This window comes from Bufo bufo, chromosome 6 (genome assembly GCF_905171765.1).
Source record: "Bufo bufo chromosome 6, aBufBuf1.1, whole genome shotgun sequence".
Taxonomy (NCBI): domain Eukaryota; kingdom Metazoa; phylum Chordata; class Amphibia; order Anura; family Bufonidae; genus Bufo; species Bufo bufo.
The window spans coordinates 105,992,197-106,020,083 of record NC_053394.1 but is presented as its reverse complement, the minus strand read 5'-3'; the positions used below and the strand labels follow the sequence as shown (position 1 = coordinate 106,020,083).

Below are 27,887 nucleotides of genomic sequence, written 5' to 3'. Positions count from 1 at the left end.
ATGGATGAGCAGGTTTCTGAGGCAGAAGATGAAGTAGAGTATCAACCAGAATACACAGACACATCTGATGAGTCTGATGAGGAGGCCACCAGTGCTGAACCTGCTGCTGTTCCTGCTGAAACATTCAAATCCAAAAGTGGTAAGATCTGTTGGAGTTCAGAACCTCCTGACTTACATGGCAGGGCAGCTGCTGCAGATGTAATCAAAATGACCCCTGGGATCACAAGGTTTGCTGTGACGAGAGTAAGTGACATCAAAACATGTTTTGAACTGTTCATGCCATTGTCACTAAAAAAAGTGATCATTGCAATGACAAACCTTGAAGGAAAAAATGTCCATGGCAACATGTGGAATGACATAAATGAGGAATGCTTAGATGCTTATATTGGTGTTCTTCTTCTTGCTGGAGTGTACAGATCCTATAATGAGGCCACTAATAGTCTCTGGGACAAGTCAAGAGGCAGATGTATCTTCCCAGCAACAATGTCACTTCACACCTTTCGAATGATATCAAGAGTTTTCAGATTTGACAACAGAGATACTAGAGCAAAATCTGACAAGCTTGCTCCCATAAGGGATATCTGGGAGAAATGGGTTCAGCTCCTTCCACTAATGTTTAACCCTGGGCCTCAGGTAACAGTAGATAAACGTTTGATCCCTTTCCGTGGAAATTGCCCCTTCCGGCAGTATATGCCCAGTAAGCCAGGCAAATACGGCATAAAAATCTGGGCAGCCTGTGATGCAAAAACAAGCTATGCATGGAACCTACAGATTTACACCGGCAAACCCGAAAGTGGCGTCCCTGAGAAAAAACAAGGACAACGTGTAGTCCTTGATTTGACTACTGGACTGCGGGGTCACAATATCACGTGTGACAATTTTTTTTACCAGCTATGACCTTGGACAAGAACTTCTCAGGAGGAAACGCACCATGGTAGGCACAATAAAAAAAAATAAACCTGAGCTGCACACTGAAATTTTGCAGGTGAAGGACAGAGCTCCACTCTCTTCAAAATTTGCTTTTACAGACACCACCACTGTGGTTTCATATTGTCCAAAAAATAATAATAAAATGTGATACTTATGTCCACTTTTCACAAAGAAGCAGCTGTGTCATCAGGAAGTGACCAAAAGCCCACAATTATCCTGGATTACAATAAAAACAAAGGAGGAGTGGACAACCTGGACAAGCTGACTGCTACCTATACTTGTCAGCAAATGACCAGGAGATGGCCGATGGCTGTGTTTTCTAACATCCTAGATGTGTCTGCATACAATGCATTTGTGTTATGGACCCACATCCACCCAGGTTGGAAAACAAAAAAAAATAACAAGCGGAGAATATTTCTCGAGGAGCTAGGAAGTTCCCTTGTCAAGGCACACATTGAGCAAAAGAAACGGGTGTCTCGAGATCCAATCGCTGCAGCCGTGATCAGACAGATGCAAAGTTCATCAAGCACTCCATCCACACCATCAACAACACAAAGAGAATCAGTGCCAGCATCCTCATCATCATCTAGCTTTGCCTCAACATCAACCAGCACAGCCACAACTCCAGTGATGCCATCTGATTCTAAAAGAAAGAGTTGTCAGGTCTGCCCCAGCAATAATGGCAGAAAGACACACACATTATGCTTCCACTGTAAAAAATATATCTGCAAAGAACATGCTAAGTGTCAGCTTTTGCCACACATGCATCTAAAAACACCCACACAAACACATGTTCTTGCACAAAGATGCTTTGAAACTAGTACTTGATTTCTATTGGTTTGCCTTGCTTGATTGTGTGTTGTTTGTTTGACCTTGCAAGTCTACATTTTGTATTATTACTTGCTTTTCATTGTTTATGAACGTTTTATGGTAAAAAAAAAAAAAAAAAAAGACTTTTAGCTATTTTCTTGAAGTAAATCTATATGGGTCAAAAAAAAATTTAAATATGGTGACATAACAACCTTTTATTTACTTATAATATTCTATTGAGGTTTATTTTACCATTTTTTTAATTTGAAAATGAGAGGTATGCTATCAAAAGAAAGGTCTAAGGGGTCACACCAAAAATATTAAAACCAATCTTTTCAAGGATGAAGAAGCCTAACAAGGTAACCAAGAGGTAAGAAACAAATTGGATGATAAATAAATTGTTCAGAGGGTATTTTATGGCTGATTTAAGACACGGGTCAAAACCGACCCGTTAACATCATGGATAGTAACAGAAAGCTAACATAAGAGGAGGGTTAAATTAAGAACCGCGTTATTACATCTATTGAGCCTGCATAATGTCACTTGCCTCTTGGAGCAGATGGTGCTTTGGTCCGCCACCTACATCCTCAAGTCTCTGGCATATTGACTGGACCCACAAAATTGAATAGAGTGCAGGCAGAGCTCGACTCATCAAGCTGTCCCTGTTCGTGTTGGAAATCAGGCGCATCTGTCATCCATTTGTAAAAAAAAAATTTTGCACTAAGACTAGCACAGACTACACTGTATTTTGTCACTTATGCACCAACACAAATCCGCTTCTATGTAACCGCTTGGCTAATGTATATATACAGTGGCCATTAATGCAATTAGTTGGGACTGTATTTCCTTACTGTATTACACGGTGTTTTGAATTTTTGGTGAAACGTATTTAATCGTTTTTTGTTTCAGTTTTTAATTTATACTAATTGTTTTTTTTTACCACACACAAGCTATATTGTAATGGATGTTCTACTGTTACAAAGGTATCTCAATCTACAGTGGAAATATATTTATCCCCAGATTTCGAAAAAAATATGTTTTCGAAACAGATTTATTTTATATTCAACACCGGTTGATAATTTTCAGCAAACCTTCAGATTAAATGAAGAAGCTTTTTTTGAACTTTATGACAAAATTAAACCTATCAGTGGGAAACTGAAACTATTATCTGTGTTGGTGGTCGTTTTGGATTCAGTCATGCAACATTTTCCAGAATACTCCAAGTAATAAAGGCTATTATTTCTGTGTGTAAAACATATATTCACTTTCCAAGGTCACCTGGCGAAATTTTTTAATTCAAACAAGATTTCTTTCTCAAGGCTGGATTTCAAAACATAATATCATTAATAGACTGCACTCACGTTGCTCTTATACCACCCAGTGATGTGGAGATGATCTACCGCAATCGTAAAATGTTCCACTCAATTAATGTACAAATGTGTTGTGGCCCCAATAAGGAGATCACTGATGTTGTTGCCAAGTTTCCAGGAAGCACACATGACGCATTTATCCTGCAAAATAGCTGCTTGGCAACAAAGTTAATGGATGGTGATTTTGGAAATGGCTTATTATTGGGTAATGTATTTTTTTATTTGTTTTTAACACTTCACTATATTTTTTTTTTATTTTATAAAATTTTTAAGTTTAGATAAATTTTAGTTTTAATATATTTTTTTGTAAATTATGTTTGGCAACATATGTATTAATTAATATTAATCTTGTGTTATTTTTTAAAAATTATTATTTTTAAAAAATCAAAAATTTATATATATAGTTTTTAGATTAAAGTTAACAATGTTTTTGATAATACACATTATTGGATATATATATTTTTTTTTTTTTCAAAAGGAGACAATGGATACAGCCTGAAAACATGGCTAATGACGCCATATTTAAATCCAACTTTGGAAGCAGAAAAAAGATTCAACAAAGCACATACAAAAACAAGGGGAATAATTGAAAGAGTTTTTGGGGTTTTAAAAAGTAGATTTCGTTGTTTGGATATGACCGGTGGTGCACTTTTGTACACTCCTGAATGTGTGCGCAAAATTGTCGCTTGTTGTATATTACACAACTTAGCCAACAAATTTAAATTATCAATTGATATTGCTGAAAATCTACGAGAGGAAATAAGTATTCAAGGTATACAACTTGCAGAAGGAAATGATGATGGTTATGTTGTTAGATGTGAAATTGCCCAATCATTTTTTGGATAATAAAAATCTTATACAGTGGGTTATTTTTTCTTAGTGTATCTTTTGTTAGATAATTTTAAAGATAATAGCCTTGAAATTTTAATTTTGGTTCACATTCACCATGTTCGCAATGTGATAGTGTTACAATTTAAAAAAATAAAAATAAAAAAGTGTATGTTTTTTTGTACATTATGTATCAATATTAATTTAAAACAGTACAGTTTATATCTATTGTTGGTTTGATTTGTCTATGTGAAAATATTTTATGACTAATATTTTTTGATTGTTTTGTGTATAGTCAAACTTTTCACATTTTATATTTGTCTAATCTAATTAACCGTTATTTCACATTTTATGAATAATCAAATCAAATAAATTTTTTGCGGAACTGAATTTTTTTACATTGGATAATTCCATCCAAAAGCATTTGGGCAAACATAAGAATATACATAGGCAATTTAAACAATTAACCAATAAAATATATTTAATTAAATTTGCAACGAAGAACGGGTATTCAGCAGTGTGGCCCATTTGGTGACTTTACGGCCAGACCAAAAGTTAGGCTATGGCACCCTTGCAGAGGTAAATCCACTTATGCAACATTGACTACAACAGTCCAGGACTGCTTCTCCAAAAGAGGCACAGCAAACATGCCAAGAGGGGACCTCAGTAAGTTCAAATCACCGTTTGCCCTGTCAGTTCTCCAACTCAATTCTTGAAGCAGGAAAAATGAAAGGACGGATTTGGCACATAACTGAGCGGAACAGAGCCCACGAGCCCCATAGACTAAAATGGGGTGCGTTAGTTTCTCAGCCAGTGGAAGTGGTGTTTTTAAGCAGAAAAAAAAATCCAGCATGCACTACTTTTGTCTCCGCTCCCAAATCATCTTCAGAGCGTAATCCAAACGCACCCTATGGGGTCCCTAGGCTCCTTTTGGCTCAGTTATATGCAGATTCTGTCCTTTACATTTTTCGGCCACCTTAAGGCATTAAGAGAACAGAAAAGGCAGAACGCTGTTGTGAACTCAGGCTTAAACTTTGAAAATTATTAATATTACTCTGTCCTACTAGAGACATGTTGACGATGCTGTGGCTGCCAGTCTGGCACCACCACATAAGGGAAAATGGGCCTGGATTACCAGACATAAGCGTTATCTAGCAGCATCAAAATTATGGCAGGGAGATTACCTGCTGGACACATCTAAAATACAATCCTATCCCAAATTTAAAAAAATGATGCCTGTGGACCACATGACACCAACAAACATGACTAAATCCAACTTTCATTAAACTAATGGATGCTGCACTTTGTGTCCAGGGACCGCTTGTCTGAAACCATAACTATGAACATTCCACCACTGTAGGCAATGTGCCAGTAGCAAATATCCAGCCACCATGAGGTTTGGTAGCGTCATTGATACATAATGCATGTGCCATTTTTGGAATTTAAACATAAAAAAGTATGAATCAAGTAGTCAAATTGACTAGTTGTTGGACATTTTTCTATTGTTCATATTTTTGCTTTTTCACATGACACTTTTTGGGATTGGATAATTCTTTTTTCACCTTCAAGAGATACTTTCCTTTATCAGAAACTTCTTTGGGAATATTTGTCTGTTTAATGGATTTTGTATTTTTTTTAATTTTTTTTGGGAGAGGGTTGAGGAACATTGCTTTCCAAATTTAAAAAATGTCTGGCACTATCTTCTTGGGACAATGACTGTTGAGAAACACTGAGGTTCATCTGCAGGTTCGGTAACATCATATACAATAGATGTAGATGGGCTTGAACCACTGGTTATTGGACTTTTTGGGGAAGTGCTATGTTGTTCCATTATGTTACACATTTTTTAAACTTCCATAAAAATTCCATTTAGTGAAACATTCAAATCAGATCTTATATTTTGCAGTGACATTGCTATGTCTCTTTGGGTTTGAATGAGATCATTATAAAAAAAATTGGGTTGCATTCATATACCTATTTAGTAAATTTCTTGTATTTTCATCATGTAATGGTTCTGGATTGTGTTCTTCCTGTATAGTATCAAAATTGGTGTTCTCTACACTTTGAGATGAATTTTCAGCAGCAACACAAATTTCCGAATCTTCTTTCAAGTTATCTGTTAATTGGGCTTCTAAAAAAATAAATAAAAAAAATTAGATTTATATTTGAAATTTACTCTTTATAGGCTTTTGGCTTGGACAATTATTATTTATTTTTTTTATAATTTTTGAAAACATAATATATAACATGTCATTCAACAATCTTTACTGTTCCAGTTAATGACTAATTTTTTCTAAATGATTAATTTAATTGAAAATTTAAACATAAAAGTTGAGAAATATTCCTTCTTGCAACTCCAAATCCATTGTATCCATGTTTCCAATGTCAGCTATTTGCTCTTTACGATAGGTGTTAGCAATTAGTTCCTCTATTTCATTCAAACAAGTTGTATTGCATGGACCACCTCCAGTTTTCTTTACCATTTTGTGAATTTGACAATTTTATTTTACAAAGTCGACGACAATCATGCCATTTCTTCTTTAAATCTGAAATAGATCTCTTGTCAATTCCTAAACTGTTGATTTGCACCCCAATATTTGCCCATATTTTATTTTTTAGGGCTAATGGAAGACGATCAGCGTTTTTTTCCAAATAAAGATTCATAGTTTGATACCACCTGTAGAAATGCAAAAAAAAGTTTTTTGACTAAAAATACATTATAAATTTTAAATGTATAAAAATATAGATATTGGTTATATTTGGAATTTTATAAAAAAATGTTAAAAAAAGGTATTTTTGGACATCACAATATTTATTATAATATTATGAGAGATTCACCATAGCAATGAGAAAACCAGACACATCATTTATGCAATATTGTATTTCAAAAGGTAAGTCAAAAATTATTATCCAAACCTTTGCTAACATTTATTAAGCTTAAGTTTGTCAAATGAGGAGGAAGAGTAATAAAGGATTGAAACGCTCTAGGAATATAGGGGATAATGGGTAATAAGGACACATGCACACAGCCTTTGCACATCTGTGGCTGTATTACGGCGTATAAGGGTCCATTCACACGTCTGCCATTTTGTTAGGTATTTAGCTGCATGGAATTGCGGACCAAATCATTTCTATGGTGCAGCACGATCTGCTGCCTGGACATGGAATTGTGCATTGGCACTTCTGGATCCGCAATTGCGCTGCTGCAAGAAATAGATCATGTCCTATTCTTGTCCACAATTGGGGACAAGAACAGGCATATTCTATTAGTGGCAGTGATGTGCGGTCTGCAAAATGTGGAACGGACATTGCCGCTGTCAGTGTTTTGCTAATGTGCGGATCCGTGGATCCACAAAACACATTATGGACGTGTGAATGGACCCTCAATTGCAGATCTCCAAAAAGCAGCCACCATCCATGTTAACCACTGTCCATCCATGGATAATAAACTCCTCTGCAATTAGACCTGTTCAAAAATAAAATGGGAAGGTTATTAGGATTAGTATTGCAGACCACATGAATGTGCCCTTTATCCGCAAGGGAATGCCCCACAAACACATGACATAATGAATGTTCCAAAGGCACACATTTACCCATTATTACATATATTATAAATTTAATATATTCTCATATACACAATTCCTATTTTTTCCGACTGAAATTTTTTTCCTAATTTTTTACCTTTTATACTCGTGTATACTTGAGTATAAGCCGACCAGAATATAAGACGAGGCCCCTAATTTTACCCCAAAAAAATGGGAAAAATTATTGACTCGAGTATAAGACTAGGGTGGGAGATGCAGCAGCTACTGGTAAATTTCAAAAATAAAAATAGATACCAATAAAATTACATTAATTGAGGCATCAGTAGGTTAAAGGTTTTTGAATATTTATTTTAAAGAAAAACAATACGGTATCAACAATAACTTTAACAGTACAAAAACCAACTAAAGCTAAAACAGCTAAAATCCTTCAAAACTGGATTCCTCATCGTCTGTATGTCCAAACAGAGCTTCAACTGTAGCTGGTGTGAGGTTATCAGCGTAGAAATTGTCATCATCACTGAGTTCGCAGTCATCACCATCACTGCTGTCCTCATACAAAGCGCTGTCTTCTCTGCCATCCATAGCATTACTAATGCCACATTTCTTAAAGGCGCGTTGCACCATGTCCTCTGGAATCTCTTCCCATGCATCACGAACCCATGTTGCTATCGATTCTATGTTGGGCTTCATCAGATTTCCAACTTTTGTCAGTCGGGGTTGACCAGATGACATCCATTCATGCCACCTATTTTGCACACGGTCTTTCTTTTAAAAATAATGACAGGCCGTAGCTGAGTTCCATTAGCCAAACATGACAGAACAACTGTGAAATGGTTTTTTCATTTCCTGTGGTTCTGAGTAAAATAGTTTTTTCTCCCAAACTTGCCACAGTTCTGTTGCTTGGAAGATCAAAGGTCATAGGTGTTTCATCCATATTCCCAATATCTCCCAGGTCATAGTTATGGATCCTTCTTTGTTTTATGATGAATGAATGGAATGACATCAATTTTTCATCAAGGTCTTTTGGCAACTTCTGTGAAATCTTTGTTCTTTGCCGCAAACAAAGGCCAAACCTATTCATGAAGCTGATGCAACAAAATTTTCAATGCCTGGTGCTTTTAATTTGTCATCTTTAGCCATTTGAAGGGCACGTAAGCAAATTCCCATGCGTGTTACGCAGTAACCATTTTGACGACACTCCATAACCCATTTATGCAATTCAGTCTCTAGAGCCCCATATGAAGTCGTTAAACCACGTCGAGCTTTTTTTGCCTTTGGAATCTTTTCCAAGTCAGCTTTCATTTTCCACCACTCCCTCACTTGTTTTTCGCCAACACAAAATTCCCTACTTGCAATACTGTTATTGCTTTCTTCTGCTCTTGACACAACCTTGAGCTTGAAACCAGCTTCGTATGACCTGCGTTTTTGTTTTGGTCCGGGATTAGAAGTACTGGTTTCCATTCCTAACAGGATAAAAAAAAAGACTTTTGAAAAAGAATGCCAACTATGTTTGCATAGAGCAGCCTGTGTTGGGGCTCATACTATACACGCAGTGTTACTGCATGCGCTGCGTTACGGCCGGCGTGCAGGAGAAAAGAAGAGCGGTGATCTCAACAGTCATTGGACCACCCACAGAGGCTGCAGAGGATGAGTCAGAAAAGGGAGTCAGACTCCCATCAATCTGAGTTACCCTCTTGCACCTAAAATGCAGAGTGTGTGCATATAATGCACACACTCTACATTATATACACACATCTGCAAGAGGGTGACTCAGATTGATGGGAGTCTGACTCTGACTCCCTGTATTTAATGCAGAGTGTGTGCATTATATACACACACACTCTGCATTAAATACAGGGAGTCAGACTCCCATCAACTGGGCATTTATTTATTTTTAATATTTATCAGGTTGTTTATTTTTTTATTTTTTGTTCCCTCCCTCCCTACTTTATACTTGGCCAGGGAGGGGGGGCTGTCCAGGGGCTGGTACTTACTGCCGGTGTAAATCTCGTGGTCTGCTCCCAGTGTAAATCTCGCGGCCCGCGTGTCTCGTGAGATTTACACTGGGAGCTTAACAGAGGTGCAGCGCGGATGTGCTGGGAGCTGACCGGAGCAACTGTAAAGGTAAGTAACAGCTTCTCCGGCCCCCAACATGTCATGGTCTGTATTATGGCAATGTAAGTTGCCATAATACAGACCTAGACTCGAGTATAAGATGAGGGGGCTTTTTGAGCACAAAAATATGTGTCAAAAAACTCGTCTTATACTCGAGTATATACGGTAACATTTTTTTCTTCTTCATTTGTGAAATTTTTTCCTTCTCTTTTCTTCAGTATTAACAGGCACCTGATTGTCTGATGAATCTCTATTTTTGGATTCATCCAAATCGGGTATTGTAGAAGAATTGTTTGTAGGGACAATACTTTGGCTTGTAGATGCTGTAACTTCAGGATTTGATTCATTACTAACATGTCTGCTAAGCTGTGGGCCATAATTTTGGAGAAATTTCACAAACAGATCATTCATCATCGATGGGTCCATGTTTGCCATGTTCTCTTTCAACGTACCTCAGGAAAATAAGTTATATGCGACTTTTACCTCACAAATATATGTCTATGCGACTTTTTAATAGTGTTTAATTAATGCCGTGCAATATTTTTTACCATGCGACCAATGTAAACCAACGTGCGAATTTTTAAGGTATTCCATGTGTGACTTTTTTCGGAAATGCGACTTTTTAAAACCATTTACAAAGACATTAACCGACTATAGGCAAACCACATTTATCACAGTCTTAAAGGGACCATCATAAATCTGACTTGGCTAAAACGGACTTTAGCCATATGTAAAAGTGGAGTGAGCTGTCAGTCATGATAAATCTGGCCCAGTGTGTTAATAAAAGAGCATTGATTAAGCTTACATAACATAAATCAAAAATCACTGCAGAAAATGCACCAAAATGATACGCAACTGACAATACTAGCTAATTCCTCAAGCCGATGTTAAAAACTGAGAACTTTGCCAATATCTTCCAGTCAGTAACATATCGGAGCCCCTCATGCACCACGTCACGGTGTCTCAGCAAGCATGGGGTCCTACCACTCAACTACCTGTGGTGTGTGAACAGGGTCTGACCAGTGCTAGAAACCAACTCACATCCAGACTCTCACATGCCTCCATAGTGGTATCACCAATGCACTGTGAGGTAGAAGCTACCAGGTGCAAAAGAACGTTACCAACAAAAGGAAGGTACACATTCTATAACAGTATATACAACAATCTGGGCACTCACTAATACTTGGAACCAGACAATATAATTTAATGTACAATAGACAAATGACAACAATAAAAACTCCATACAATAAAATCCGGAATTCGCATATGGACCAGTTACAGTCTATAAATCGGATGTAAAAATCGATAAAAAATAGTTCTGAGCAAGAATCTAAAATCCAACTGTTCTTATAGTTTGAAGACAAAATCACATAGCAAGTGTGCGGCGTCCCGCTACACAGGCCCAATATTGATCCACTTGAATTAATGGTGTCCAAAGTCGAACCGCAGCGATCTTACAGGGGTATTATATTCAAATGCCGTTTATATGCCGTTCGTCCTGAGACACTAGTGCTGTAATAGTAATGCTCACACTTACGTGTCAGCGATCTGACCCTTCTTCTGTACCACACTAATTCGAATCACACGCTGCCCTGCAGACGTGTATCGATGTCCGTTTACCTCGTGACTGATGACGTTCTCACGTGGGCGGGCGGGTGGGCGGGTGGTTCAATCGCTTACGGCTTGCAGCCTGTAACTGATGGTAACCCTGTATTATTTAATTAGTAGATATTCGCGTAGCGGTGCTATGATGAAAAAGAAGATGAAAATTCTGATGTCTGTAATTCGAAGTCCTGCTTGCTGGCTCCATGTCACTAGGAAATGAGAGTTATTACTATGATTATTCAACTAACAGACAGGCAGTGAGCGGCTTACAGAGGAGGCTGGGGACCACGCTAGCCTGCTATATAGCAAAGCTGCTCTCTATTAAAGATACCGGGGGGCATAACTCCTACAGTACTGCACCAATTGCAGTAAGTAATCCATTATTTTACTCCTGTTCACCCGAACTATAACCCAATTTATTGTTACATCAAATTGTGTTTTCAAAATATGTGGGGGGGGGGGAATAATCACACTAGAAAAAGTACATCATATGCACAGTTGTTATAGGTGATAACACAGTAATTAATAAAATAAAACAAATAAGGGATTTGATGAAAAAAAAATACAGTACAGACCAAAAGTTTGGAAACACCTTCTCATTCAAAGAGTTTTCTTTATTTTCATGACTATGAAAATTGTAGATTCATACTGAAGGCATTAAAACTATGAATTAACACTTGTGGAATTATATACATAACAAACAAGTGTGAAACAACTGAAAATATGTCATATTCTAGGTTCTTCAAAGTAGCCACCTTTTGCTTTGATTACTGCTTTGCACACTCTTGGCATTCTCTTGATGAGCTTCCAGAGGTAGTCCCCTGAAATGGTTTTCACTTCACAGGTGTGCCCTGTCAGGTTTAATAAGTGGGATTTCTTGCCTTATAAATGGGGTTGGGACCATCAGTTGCGTTGAGGAGAAGTCAGGTGGATACACAGCTGATAGTCCTACTGAATAGACTGTTAGAATTTGTATTATGGCAAGAAAAAAGCAGCTAAGTAAAGAAAAACGAGTGGCCATCATTACTTTAAGAAATAAAGGTCAGTCAGTCAGCCGAAAAATTGGGAAAACTTTGAAAGTAAGGGCTATTTGACCATGAAGGAGAGTGATGGGGTGCTGCGCCAGATGACCTGGCCTCCACAGTCACCGGACCTGAACCCAATTGAGATGGTTTGGGGTGAGCTGGAACGCAGAGTAAAGGCAAAAGGGCCAACAAGTGCTAAGCATCTCTGGGAACTCCTTCAAGACTGTTGGAAGACCATTTCAGGGGACTACCTCTTGAAGCTCATCAAGAGAATGCCAAGAGTGTGCAAAGCAGTAATCAAAGCAAAAGGTGGCTACTTTGAAGAACCTAGAATATGACATATTTTCAGTTGTTTCAAACTTGTTTGTTATGTATATAATTCCACATGTGTTAATTCATAGTTTTGATGCCTTCATAGTCATGAAAATAAAGAAAACTCTTTGAATGAGAAGGTGTGTCCAAACTTTTGGTGTGTACTGTATATATTTCGGTATATGATGTCATTGTAGGCGAAACCTTGGGATCTAGTGATCACCAGTCAGTGTGGTTTAATATAAGAACTGTGAAAGAGTCCCACCACACAAAAACAAAAGTTTTAGATTTTAGAAAAACAGACTTTTCAAAAATGAAATTAGTCATAAATGAGTCCTTATCAGACTGGAACGGATTACATGGAGTCCAGGAGAAATGGGACTACTTAAAAGGTGCATTATTGAAGGCAACAGAAAATTGCATTAGACTCGTCAGTAAAAGCAAAAAAAGGAGGAGACCAATGTGGTACTCAGCAGAAGTGGCCCAAATCATTAAAAATAAAAAGCTAGCATTTTGTAATTATAAAAAAACCCAGAGCAATGAAGATAAGGAAATCTACAAGATTAGGCAGAGAGAGGCCAAGCAAGTTATAAGAACTTCTAAAGCGCAGGCAGAAGAAAAACTAGCTCAGTCTATGAAAAAAGGGGATAAGACATTCTTCAGATATATAAATGAAAAAAGGAAATTAAAACAAGGAATAACTAAATTAAAAACAAAGGACGGAAGGTATGTAGAAGAGAATAAAGGGCTAGCCGACTGCCTTAATGAATACTTCTGTTCAGTTTTTACAAAAGAAAAAGGAGAAGGACCTCCACTAGAAAGAATGACTATTAAATCGTTTGATGCATGTATCTTTACAGAGGAAGATGTTCTAAGTTTGCTGTCTAAGGTGAAGACAGATAAGTCACAGGGGCCTGATGAGATACACCCAAAATTATTAAAAGAGCTTAGTGGTGAGCTGGCAAAACCGTTAACAGATTTATTTAACCAATCATTAGTAACAGGAGTCGTCCCGGAAGATTGGAAATTGGCAAATGTCGTGCCCATTCACAAGAAAGGTAGTAGGGAGGAATCGAGCAACTATAGACCAGTGAGTCTGACATCAATAGTAGGCAAATTAATGGAAACCCTATTAAAGGATAGGATTGTGGAACATCTAAAATCCCATGGATTGCAAGATGAAAAACAACATGGGTTTACTTCAGGGAGATCATGTCAAACAAATCTTATAGATTTTTTTGACTGGGTGAATAAAATAATAGACGGTGGAGGTGCAGTAGACATCGCATATCTAGATTTTAGTAAGGCTTTTGACACTGTCCCACATAGAAGACTTATCAATAAACTGCAGTCATTGAGCATGGACTCCCATATTGTTGAGTGGATTAGGCAGTGGCTGAGTGACAGACAACAGAGGGTTGTAGTCAATGGAGAACATTCAAAACAAGGTAATGTTACCAGTGGGGTTCCACAGGGATCTGTACTGGGACAGATTTTGTTTAATATCTTCATAAGTGATATTGCAAAAGGCCTCGCTGGTAAGGTTTGTCTTTTTGCTGATGACACAAAGATATGTAACAGGGTTGATGTTCCTGGAGGGAAACGCCAAATGGAAAAGGATTTAGGAAAACTAGAAGAATGGTCAGAACTCTGGAAACTGAAATTTAATGTGGATAAGTGCAAGATAATGCACCTGGGGCGTAAAAACCCAAGGGCAGAATATAGAATATTTGACACAGTCCTGACCTCAGTATCTGAGGAAAGGGATTTAGGAGTAATTATTTCAGAAGACTTAAAGGTGGGAAGACAATGTAATAGAGCAGCACGAAATGCCAGCAGAATGCTTGGATGTATAGGGAGAGGTATAAGCAGTAGAAAGAGTGAAGTGCTTATGCCGCTGTACAGAACACTGGTGAGACCTCACTTGGAGTATTGTGCGCAGTACTGGAGGCCATATCTCCAGAAGGATATAGATACTCTAGAGAGAGTTCAGAGAAGAGCTACTAAACTAGTACATGGATTGCAGGATAAAACTTACCAGGAAAGGTTAAAGGACCTTAATATGTATAGCTTGGAAGAAAGAAGAGACAGAGGGGATATGATAGAAACTTTTAAATACATAAAGGGAATCAACTCGGTAAAGGAAGAGAGCATATTTAAAAGAAGAAAAACTACCACAAGAGGACACAGTTTTAAATTAGAGGGGCAAAGGTTTAAAAGTAATATAAGGAAGTATTACTTTACTGAGAGAGTAGTGGATGCATGGAATAGCCTTCCTGCAGAAGTGGTAGCTGCAAATACAGTGAAGGGGTTTAAGCATGCATGGGATAGGCATAAGGCCATCCTTCATATAAGATAGGGCCGGGGGCTATCCATAGTATTCAGTATATTGGGCAGACTAGATGGGCCAAATGGTTCTTATCTGCCGACACATTCTATGTTTCTATGTTTCTATATTTTGCGGAAATAAGAATGCTGAAAAATTACCTGAAAAACTTTAAATACTCTTCTGGGGAACCAGAAATCAGGGGATTGATTGACGCTACCTTTAAATATTTCTACTGCTGAAAAAATAAATAAATAAATAAATAACTTCGCTAATATCCCATAAGCATAAACCTTAAAAATAACACAAGACTTTAAAATTTTAAATTGACACATGATTATGTAATTTAAGTCTGGATTCACATTACATACCCTCTATGGGGGAGATTTATAAAAATCTGTGGATGGAAAAGTTGCCCATAGCAACCAATCAGAATGCTTCTTTCATTTTTAAAAAAGGCCTTTGAGAAATAAAAAAAGCAATCTGATTAGTTGCTATGGGCAACTAGTCATCTTTTCCTCTACACAGGTTTTGATAAATCTCCCCCTACATGTTCAAGGAATACCTTAACATTGCTTGAAAAAAAGTTTATAAAAAAATTATAGTGCGACTTCAAATGGAATGAGACATACTAAATGATAGCCAAAATGCATTAACCTAGTGGGGACATTTTTATATACAAAGAAAAAAATATATATAATAAATAAAATTACAACTAATTTTGAAATAATAATACCCATTAATAACAAGCAGCAATACTTTGTTTTCACTGTACAACTTTTTGCAATCAACTGTGTTGCGTAAATAAGATTACAAATCTTTCAATAGATATTGTTCTGGAGCCTAAAAATTTAAAAAGAGAAACATTATTTTTAAACTTTGAGAATATAAAAATTAATAAAATTATACATGTACACCCTGGTCATGATTGTGGTATATAAAGCACACTAACAAGCATAGAGAAATTGATAGATGTTAGGTTAGAGATTCAATCAGCAACGACATACCGCCAATGAAAACGTGATTGACCCACTTAGAAAGATCCATAACATGCACTCCAACAATGTAGTGTGATAGCGGCCCCTTGAAGTGGTATACCTCACCCTACATCCAACCAGAAAACCAGTACCTTACATAGGAATGAAGTTAGTACCTGTGATAAAAAGAAAGATACTAAATGATAATGCCAGCTGCTGAGACAGCTATATAATAGAGCAATGCACCTACATGCTGGAACCAGTCACAAATATCCACCCCATGTATTTGTAATATCTTGCTCCCATGTCCCTGGCCCTTTAAGGGACCGACACCCCCACCCTAAGTCCCACCATACACAAAATGTACCTGAACCATGATCAAAGTAAATACCTGTAATACAAGGAGAGACACTAAGGCTACTTTCACACTTGCGCTTGATCGGATCCGTTCTGAACGGATCCGATCATATTAATGCAGACGGAGGCTCCGTTCAGTACGGATCCGTCTGCATTAATAACTTAGAAAAATTTCTAAGTGCGAAAGTAGCCTGAGCGGATCCGTTCAGACTTTCAATGTAAAGTCAATGGGGGACGGATCCGCTTGAAGATTGAGCCATATGGTGTCATCTTCAAGCGGATCCGTTCCCATTGACTTACATTGTAAGTCTGGACGGATCCGCACGCCTCCGCATGGCCAGGCGGACACCCGAACGCTGCAAGCAGCGTTCAGCTGTCCGCCTGGCCGTGCGGAGGCGAGCGGAGCGGAGGCTGAACGCCGCCAGACTGATGCAGTCTGAGCGGATCCGCATCCATTCAGACTGCATCAGGGCTGGACGGAAGCGTTCTGCTCCGCTCGTGAGCCCCTTCAAACGGAGCTCACGAGCGGACAGCAGAACGCTAGTGTGAAAGTAGCCTAAGGCTGCTGCTGCTGTGACCGCTATGTGTTAGATCAGTGCGCCCACGTGCTGGGAACTGTCATAAAGTTCCATCACATAAACTTTTATGAAATGGCATCCATGTCACTGGCCGTTTAACCTCTTCAGGACACAGGGCATACAGGTACGCCCTGATGTCCTGGTACTTAAGAACACAGGGCGTACTTGTACTTGATCGGAAGCCGGTGCCTGCTCAAATCATTGAGCAGGCACCTCGGCTAAATGCGCGGGGGGTCCCGTGATGGCGAACGCCGCAAACCGCAGGTCAATTCAGACCTGCGGTTTGCGGCTTTTACCTATTGCGGTGGCGCCATCGGGTCCCCATGCGGCTGTGGAAGAACCCGATGGCATGGAAGGCAGCGTGATGCCTAAGGAAGGCATCGCGCTGCCTTCCGGTGACGAGCCTGTGAGATCCAGCCCCCTGGATCTCACAGGCCGGAAGCTGTATGAGTAATACACACAGTATTACTCATACAGCCAATGCATTCCAATACAGAAGTATTGGAATGCATTGTGAAAGATCAGACCCCCAAAAGTTGAAGTCCCAAAGTGGGACAAAAAAGAAAGTGAAAAAAAAAGGTTGAAAAGATAAAGTTTCCCCCCAAAAAATTAAAAGTTTCAAGTAAAAATAAACAAAAACTTCATTTTCCCCAAATAAGGCTACTTTCACACTTGCGGCAGGACGGATCCGACAGGCTGTTTACCATGTCGGATCCGTCCTTCCGCTATTTCACCGTGCCGCCGCTCCGTCCCCATTGACTATAATGGGGACAGGGGCGGAGCTCCGGCGCAGCACGGCGAAAGGCCGCCGGACTAAAAGTCCTGCATGTCTGACTTTTTAGTCCGGCGGCTCTCGCCGTGCACCGTCGTGCTGCGCCGGAGCTCCGCCCCATCCCCATTATAGTCAATGGGGACGGAGCGGTGGTCCGGCGAAATAGCGGAAGGACGGATCAGACATGGTGAACAGCCTGTCGGATCCGTCCTGCCGCAAGTGTCAAAGTACCCTAAAGTAAAAAAATAAAAATAAAATATAGACATTAGGTATCGCCGCGTGCGTATCGACCGGCTCTATAAACATATCACATGACCTAACCCCTCAGATGAACACCATAAAAAATAAAAACTGTGCTAAATAAACAATTTTTTTGTCACCTTACATCACAAAAAGTACAACAGCAAGCGATTAAAAAGGCGTACACTCACCAAAATAGTACCAATCTAACGTCACCTCATCCCGCAAAAAATGAGCTCCGACCTGAGACAATCGCCCAAAAAATAAAAAAAACTATGGCTCAGAATATGGAGACACTAAAACATGATTTTTTTGGTTTAAAAAATGAAATCATTGTGTAAAACTTACATAAATAAAAAAAAATTGTATACATATTAGGTATCGCCACGTCTGTGACAACCTACCCTATAAAAATATCACATGATCTAACCTGTAAGATGAATGTTGTAAATAACAAAAAAAAAAAAAAAAGTGCCAAAACAGCTATTTCTTGTTACCTTGCCTCACAAAAAGTGTAAGGCTAGGTCTACACGACGACAGATAGGGCACAACTACACTGCAACATTTGTAGCGCAACATTTTGTTGCACCAATGTTGTGCAACAATTTTTATAACGGCAGTCTATGGTGTCGCACTGCAACATGCTGCGACTGTGACGCAACAGTCGCAGAAAAATCCATCTCGAATGGATTTTCTGCGACTGTTGTGTCACAGTCGCAGCATGTTGCATGTTGCAGTGCGACACCATAGACTGCCATTATAAAAATTGTCGCGCGACATTAGTGCGACAAATGTCGTCGTGTAGACCTAGCCTAATATAGAGCAACCAAAAATCATATGTACCCTAAACTAGTACCAACAAAACTTCCACCCTATCCCGTAGTTTTTAAAATGGGGTCACTTTTTTGGAGTTTCTACTCTAGGGGTGCATCAGGGGGGCTTCAAATGGGACATGGTGTAAAAAAAAAACAGTCAAGCAAAATCTGCCTTCTAAAAACCGTATGGCATTCCTTTCCTTCTGTGCCCTGCCGTGTGCCCGTACAGCAGTTTACCACCACATATGGGGTGTTTCTGTAAATTACAGAATCAGGGCCATAAATATTGAGTTTTGTTTGGCTGTTAACCCTTGCTTTGTAACTGGAAAAAAAATATTAAAATGGAAAATCTGCCAAAAAAGTGAAATTTTGAAATTGTATCTCTATATTCCATTAAAGGGCTTCTGTCACCCCCCAACCCCCAATTTTCAACTTATTATATTTGTTAATGTAAGCAGATTCCATATATGCCCCTCTTACCTCGGGCAGTGCAGTAATTACAGTAAAAAACATACTTTTATTATATGTAAATTTCTTCACTACCAGCAAGTTGGGCGGACTTGCTGGTAGCCACCGCATCCTCTGTTTGAAAAAACGCCCCCTCCTCCACTTGATTGACAGGGCCAGCGAGCGCTCTCCTCCTCTCGCTGGCCCTGCCTGCAGCCTCAAATCCCGCGCCTGCGCCGTACCGGTCGTCATTCGGCTCGGGCGCTCTGATAGAAGGACGGCCGCTCTTTCCTCAGTGCGCCTGCACCGATGACATCAGCCCTACACCCGGAAAAGAAGACCTCTCTTCCGGGTGTAGGGCTGACGTCATCGGCGCAGGTGCATTGAGGAAGGAGCGGCCAAGCGAGCGTCCTTCTCTCAGAGCGCCTGCGCCGAATGACGACCGGTACGGCGCAGGCGCGGGATTTGAGGCTGCAGGCAGGGCCAGCGAGAGGAGGAGAGCGCTCGCTGGCCCTGTCAATCAAGTGGAGAAGGGAGCGTTTTTTCAAACAGAGGATGCGGCGGCTACCAGCAAGTCCGCCCAACTTGCTGGTAGTGAAGAAATGTAACGTCCCCCAAAAATAAAATGTCATTCCCAAAATGATCCTAAAATGAAGTAGACATATGGGGAATGTAAAGTAATAACTATTTTTGTAGGTATTATAGAAGTAGAGAAATTGAAAATTGGAAATTTGCTAATTTTTCCAAATTTTGGGCAAATTTGGTATTTTTTATAAATAAAAATGTTTTGTTTTTTTTTTACTCCATTTTACCAGTGTCATGAAGTACAATATGTGACGAAAAAACTCAGAATGGCCTGGATAAGTCAAAGCCTTTTAAAGTTATCATCACTTAAAGTGACAATGGTCAGATTTGCAAAAAAATGGCCTGGTCCTTAAGGTGAAATAAGGCTGTGTCCTTAAAGGGTTTCTGTCACCCCGCAAAACTCATTATTTTTTTTTTGGATAGTTAGATTCCTCCTAGTGCGATATAGCAGAATATAATGCTCTTACTTACTTTCATGCGGCCGATTCTTTATAAAACGAACTTTTATAATATGTAAATGAGGGCTCTACCAGCAAGTAGGGCGTCTACTTGCTGGTAGCTGCTGCAGAAATCCGCCCCCTCGCCGCGTTGATTGACAGGGCCAGCCGGGATCTCCTCCTCCGGCCGGCCCTGTCAGTAATTCAAAAATCGCGCGCCTCGCGTCATTCGGCGCAGGCGCTCTGAGATGAGGAGGCTCGTATCCTCAGCACTCCCTCAGTGCGCCTGCGCCAATGACGTCTTCTCTTTCGGTGATGTCATCGGCGCAGGCGCACTGAGGGAGTGCTGAGGATACGAGCCTCCTCATCTCAGAGCGCCTGCGCCGAATGACGCGAGGCGCGCGATTTTTGAATTACTGACAGGGCCGGCCGGAGGAGGAGATCCCGGCTGGCCCTGTCAATCAACACGGCGAGGGGGCGGATTTCTGCAGCAGCTACCAGCAAGTAGACGCCCTACTTGCTGGTAGAGCCCTCATTTACATATTATAAAAGTTCGTTTTATAAAGAATCGGCCGCATGAAAGTAAGTAAGAGCATTATATTCTGCTATATCGCACTAGGAGGAATCTAACTATCCAAAAAAAAAAAAATGAGTTTTGCGGGGTGACAGAAACCCTTTAAGGAGTTAAGAGACCGAGACCCCCGCCCCTAGTCCAACCATACACAAAATGTACCTGAGCCATGATTAAAGTAAATACCTGTAATACAAGGAGAGAAACTAAGGCCTATTGCACACGGACGTTTTTTTTCCCCGTTTACTAGACGTTTTTTGCGTTCCGTATACGGTCCGTATACAGAACCATTCATTTCAATGGGTCCGCAAAAAAAACGGAATGTACTCCGTATGCATTCCGTTTCCGTATTTCCGTTTTTCCGTTCCGTTTTAACATAGAACATGTCCTATTATTGCCCGCAAATCACAGTCCGTGGCTCCATTCAAGTCAATGGGTCCGCAAAAAAACGGAACACATACGGAAATGCATCCGTATGTCTTCCGTTTCCGTTCCGTTTTTTGCTGAACCATCTATTGAAAATGTTATGCCCAGCCCAATTTTATCTATGTAATTACTGTATACTGTATATGCCATACGGAAAAACGGAACGGAAAAACGGAACAGAAACGGAAACAAAAAACGGAACAACGGATCCGTGAAAAACGGATCGCAAAACACTGAAAAAGCCATACGGTCGTGTGCAATAGGCCTAAGGCTGCTGCTGCTGTGACCGCTGTGTAGTGGATCCGTGCATCTAAGTGCTTTGCCCAGGCATAAAGATCCGTCTGAAATCCTGGGGACTTAATGGCTCCTCTCCTCCAGGCTTGGTTGCATGAAGAAAAGGTCTGGCAGTAGTACATGTGACATTATGCTTTGTGCCGCCCCCTCCCCAGACAACCAATGTCTGATACCAGATGTCTAACACCTGACCACTGACGACTGACTGCTGATGGAGTTTTGGCTGATGGCTGACACCTGACGGATGACACCTGATGCCTGATGGCGGACGGCTGATGGAGTTTTGGCTGAGGGCTGACACCTGATGTCTGACCCCTGATGGAGTTTAGGCTGAGGGATGACAACTGATGTCTGACCCCTGACGACTGATGGAGTTTGGGCTGAGGGCTGATGGAGGAGGTATTTTTTGACTGACGTCTGAGGGACGAGGGAGTTTTGAGTTAGGGGGAAGGGATTTTTGGCTGACGTCTGAGGTGGGAGGGAGTTTGGGCTGACAGAGGAGGGAGTTTAGCCTGACGGAGGAGGGAGTTTGGGCTGAGGGAGGAGGACTGATGGAGTTTTGCCTGACGGATGAGGGAGTTGTGGATGATGTCTGAGGATGTCCTAATATGTATGCCGTAATAATAATGGTCAGTTCTGAGTTAGAACCAACCAGTACCTCAGACAACAATGATCATTATCCTAAGGGGTCTAGTAAATCATGCAACAAAACCTATAATAGAACCGACCAATAACCCCACAATAATACGCATGAGATAATATTAAAAATATGACACAAAAATTGATTGAGCATAATTAGACATGTACATTGATGAAAACAAATGATGGGGGAAAAAGGGGACCCCCGAGGGTACCTCCACCTAAACCCCTGTTATACAAAGACCGGCTAGGAGCACCAACTGGACAGAAGTCCACCAGATCCATGGGAAATAACAGTATTAATGACAAAAAAACACCTTTATCCTAAACCCAATCCTGTACGGAAAAGGGAATAGGAAATATACAGAGACAGTCAAATTGTAAATACCGAACCCTGCTCCCAGTCCTGTGAAAGATGAGAGAGTATCAAGGGAAAAAGGACCTTATCTCAATTAAATAGACATCAACTACATATAACACCAAGACTGGACACAGGAATCAGGTAACATGAAGAAAAAATGGTAGTCATAAGTACAACAATCAGTATGAATTACCCATGGTGGACAAAAGGCCCGGGGCTCCAGGTACTACTGCTACCTTGACACGTGTTTCGCCAACCCACTGGCTTTGTCAGGAGGCTAAAGTATACTGGTATATGTTGGGGTATATATATCAAAGGATGCACCTAAAGTTAATAGAGGACACATGCACGGCATGATTAGGAGGTTCGCATCACAACAGTGCGCCGCTCGTCACCATGCGACAGATGCCGAGTGTGCCCTTGCACCACATGACATACAACCAAGGAAGTGAATGGCGCATGGTGCGGGGCATCGCCCACGCCCGTCACCAGGGGGAGGAGCAACACGGAGCGCTCCATGATGCGGCCAACCCAGGGTGAGAAGCCTGAATCCGTGAAGAGAAAAATTTGCGGGGACCAGTCCAAACACATGGAATACATCATACATGTGTGTGGTAGAGGTATGTAGGCCCCAGACTATTAAATACATATCATGTCAATGGGATAACGTACCCCTACTGTAAAAAATATTACCAGTCACCCAAGGTGTGCCATGGGCTAAAGTGACTACTGATATTATTAATACAATCTGGGCCACATTGGGCCTCTTTTACCAAAATGTCTAATACAAAAATTGGCCTTGTCACCTATAGCAGTGGTTCTCAACCTTTTCACACCAAGTAACCCCTTTTGAAAAGAAGTTGAAGGATTTGTGGTGTCAGTTAGGGGTTAGCGAATCTCGGATCCAAGATCCGAAATTGACTTGTTCCAAAACTTTGTTTTAATGCTGTACCGGGACCTGTCTCCGTAAAGCATAAAAATGTATGTGGTGCGGCGAGGCAAAACTAGTTAAGTCCGAAGTTGCGTAAGACTTTCGTGAATAACATCGGGCTTTAATTCTAGGACTTTAAAAACATTTTAAAACAGGAATTTAGTATCAACATTATAAAACGACCAGAAAGTGCATGAACTGTGTAAATTCCTATGCAGCAATGAGCTCCCCCTAGTGGTGGTTGCAAGATTACAGTTTTGAATTATAATTCACTGTATGAAGGGAAACTGGACAGAACAGTTTGGGGTAAATATCAATGTATTTATGTCAGGATACTTGAGAAATATGGTATTCAGAATGAGCACCATATTTACGAAGAACTGCTTACCATATTTCTGAAGTGAGGGCAAAGATCAATTGTTTTCTTTGTATTAAAAAAACATTGTGCATGGAAAAATGGGTCAATGAGTCTGTGAAAAATGTAAACAGCAACACTGACACTATTTGTATTTTCAAACGGAAAATGCAAATGTGATCGCACTCTACATCCAGCACTCTGCCCTGCCTCCATGCTGGATGAGACATTGGTGTACATTTTGGCCAAAGCGTAATAAGCCACTCACCACGTCAAGGTCGTCTCATTTGAGTGGTCCCTAACACTAGTTCCTACCTGTTTATGGGCCATGACAGCCACTATTTGTATTTTGTGGATTTGTGAACCGCAAAATACATATGGTTGTGTGACTGTAGCCTTATACTTCCTGCAAAAGTAACTTATGGCAGGCGACTTCTATAGGAAGATATATGTGGTGACTATAGAGCTCCACTGACCTCTGTATAATGGTCAGTTCTGACATCAGAATGTGAAGTTATATATATACATATTTATGTGGTTAAGTGTTATATGTAATCATATATGTAAATGATACTCCAGAAGAGCATCGCTTTCAACCCCAATGCCTCAAATGGTCACCAACTAGAACTTAACCCCTTAGTGACCACTAATACACTTTTTTACTGACGTAGCCAAAAGGGAAACTAAATCATTATAAGTACTTAAAATGGTGCATTAAAAACTAAGACCTCAAACAAGTACAAGTACATTGATGAAAAAACTAGTTATAGCTCTTGGAATGCAATTATTTTTTTTTTAAATGCACGTGGTCACTAAGGGGTTAACCAAAAAAATAAAATTAAAAAGTACAGTTATACTGCCCTATAGTACCATGTGTAGCAATATACCTGTATGTCTGTTCTATTTAACAGCTGCATGTGCTGCTCGGCCTAGAGTACATGAGCTGCGGGGACTTTTACAACTACCTACTGATGAAGGACAAGCTTGACATCCCCAGTGCAAGGTAAAGGTTTGTACTACAAATGTGATTAGAACTGTATATGAGATATAAGATCGTCTATCTTCCTATCTGTGTTGTTTTATGTACAGTACATTTAGGGTTCTAGTATTTTCTGTGGTAACAACAGTGTAGACTGCGGCCATATTCTAGTCCCAAGAACCCCATCAGAAGCCTGACTGACCCATTATTAGTCACTGGGGTCTGACAGGATTTGTTGTGTGTTCTGCTGACAATCATCTATGGAGTAGAAGAAATATCTTAGCACTTCTTGTGTTATCCCAGGATGTTACATTCATTCATTGTCTTTCTGTCAGATTCTATGCCGCTGAACTCGTCTGCGGAATCCACGTTCTTGCACTCAAAGGGCATCATCCACAGGTATCTACATTTTAATTGTCTGTTCCAGGGTTCAACCTAAAGTCTAACCTCAAAATCAGCCATTTGTCACAGATATCTAATTGTAGGATCAACTCTCCAACAAATAATTTTTTTAGATTAACAGAGACCTCAAGCCCGAGAACATCTTGGTGGCTGAAACGGGCCATATAAAGATCACCGATTTCGGTCTCGCACTTGTCAACATGCATGGAGACCGAACAGCCACTTCATACGCTGGAACAGAAGGCTACATAGCTCCTGAGGTGAGCAAAATAGAGATTTTCCATATTGTAATTGTATTAGTCATAATGGATCATACACATGGCCCGACATATGCCCATTACAGTTCCTCATCAGGGAATGGGACATTCTGACAACAGAGTTAGAAATCCAGGAGTCAGAAACAAAGAAGCACAGTCTCAGAGAGGGATTGGTGAATGTCACAGGGGTAGAGACCCTCACCCGTTATAGGTCATAAAGATGTGTAAAGCTTAACATCATCTCAAATTCAGGCTGTATGCAGACATAACTAGAGATCATCAAATCTCAGTGTATTACATAATCACCCAGATTATTATAGTGATATAACTCAGTATGGTGATGTCAGTTGTAGAACATTTTAACCAACTCAGTATCTACTCTCTTCCTCCTGATAGATGCTGGCTAGGAAGGAGTATAACGCCGGGGTAGACTGGTATTCTTTTAGTGTCATCTTGAAAGAAATGGTTACCAGTGATTGTGCGTACCATCAGACAGACAATCAATGATGCATCCTCCGGCATTAAGAGCATCATTAGAAAGATCAGTAGTCGGAGGGCAGAGCTAGCCACTGAAGTGAGAGGACGCACTGCTGCAGAGCTCTGCATCTTGACATCTTTAAATTGCTGTAGCAAGGTAAATCCTGGGCGATTTCATCTAAAAACAACAATTTGAGCCCAGAAAGTGACACAGAACATGCTGGTGTCACTTAAACAAAAATCGCTGACACCCGAAAAACGGGGCCTACTGCGGCTTCAGAAGCTGCGGGCTAGAGTAAGCAGCTTAAATAAGCGATCCAGACAGGACTCTTAGCGGTTATTTCACTATTACTGGCGCTGACAGGCTGCGCTTAAACTGAGGGGCTCATAGACAAGCGCTTTCAGCGCTAACATCAGTGCCGTCCATATCGGGGCCTAAATCGCGCCTGAGACCGGGGACTAAAGTGCCGGTCGGGTGCGGTGGTCAGCCGGAGGAGGGCCATTTCTTCACAGCTGAAGAGCCCTTCAGCCTGCTAAGAACAACAAGGGGACCCGGTAGTGGAGACCAGCACCTGAGAGGAGCCGGGACCTAAATTTGTAACAGCCGGGAGAAGCAGTATAGGCACCTGCCCTGACTGGACACAAAAGGAGCCACACAGGACCAAACACAAGGTCCCAAAAGGTACCCAACTGTAAAATCCGCAAGTTCAGTGCCTTGAGTCCATATAACACCCATGAATACACCCCCTGAGAGTATAATATATTGCGGCATAATAAGCCACAAAAGACTGTCACTAGAGGTTTTATTCCCTCACCACTGGTGCTGACGAGTGGCGCTTCAATTGAGGAGCTCATCAGATTTACTGGGGGAGAGAGTTAACAAAGTGCCCAGAACGCAATTCAGCCTCAAACACATCAGATATTGTTTTGATTCCATTGCTCGCTGGCGGCTGAGAGATCCACTGGGCCCCACAGTAACTAAATAGAGATAATCTGCTATCAGGTATAAGAGAGACACCCTATAAGCCTGCAGCAGTTGAAGCATAATAACAGACTCATGTGAACACATACGGCAGAGCAGATGCCCTGACAGAGTCGACTGAAAAACAATCAATGCTTTAGCTACGCTTTTTACTACGGAAGCTGCTCTCTTGCATCTACCTCCTCAAGATATATATTCCGCTCAAGTAAAGAGCCACTTAATTCTCTCCCAGCCATTGCACTATATAAATCCAGCGCTTATATGATGGGGAAGCTGAAAGGAATGACCGATGAAATTAGGTCTAGTAAGACCACCAAAAGACAATCAGAAACTAACAAGGTGCAAAAAAGCTCTATAAACGCTCAATAAACATCAGACAGATGTTTTCAAGAATAAATGCTGTGGAGGAAACCTCTGAAAAAAATCAGCTTGCACTCAACACATCTAGAGAACAAAATGGTGGCTCAACAAAAGGAGATTTACAACCTACGTCTGCACATAGACGATTTAGAAAATAGATCAAGGTGGAATAATCTGCGGATTAAAGGTCTTCCAGAAACAGTTGAAGACAAAAGCATCTCTGCAGTTGTAACAACGATCTTCCTGGAATTACTGGGGAAGGAGGAACCACAAGATCTAGGTATAGAAAGGGCGCATAGGGTTTTCCGCCCCAGAAATTTGCCAACAGATGTACCCAGAGACATTTTATGCTACCTATTGAGCTTTAGCTTAAAAGAGATTCTTAAAAAAGCCAGATTTGCTAAAAAAAAAATCTAATACGATGGAGGAGATATTACTATATACCAAGATATCTTGAGATATACATTGTAGATAAGGAGGCAGCTGACCCCCTTCACTAGGGCTCTTAGAGAAAGAAACATCAAATACAGATGGTTATATCCGTTCGGACGGCTGCTTACTCATAATGGCAGACCATTCACCGTAAGAACTCCGGATGACTTATCGCTGGTCATACAGAAGCTAAACCTCGGGCAAATGGACATTCCGGATTGGACTGCCAGCGACCCAGAGGATACCTTTCCAAAGCTTCCTAAGATTAACAAATGGGAGTCGGTTACCACTCCAAAACAAAGAAGAAGCGAATCCCAAGATTCTACTTTCCCGAGAGCCCCACGAAA

At 40.5% G+C, this 27,887-nt stretch overlaps 1 pseudogene; it reads left to right on the top strand.

Moving 5' to 3' along the window:
• On the top strand, positions 1-25,507 carry LOC121005560 (annotated as a pseudogene).
• The last annotated feature ends 2,380 nt before the right edge of the window (positions 25,508-27,887 follow it).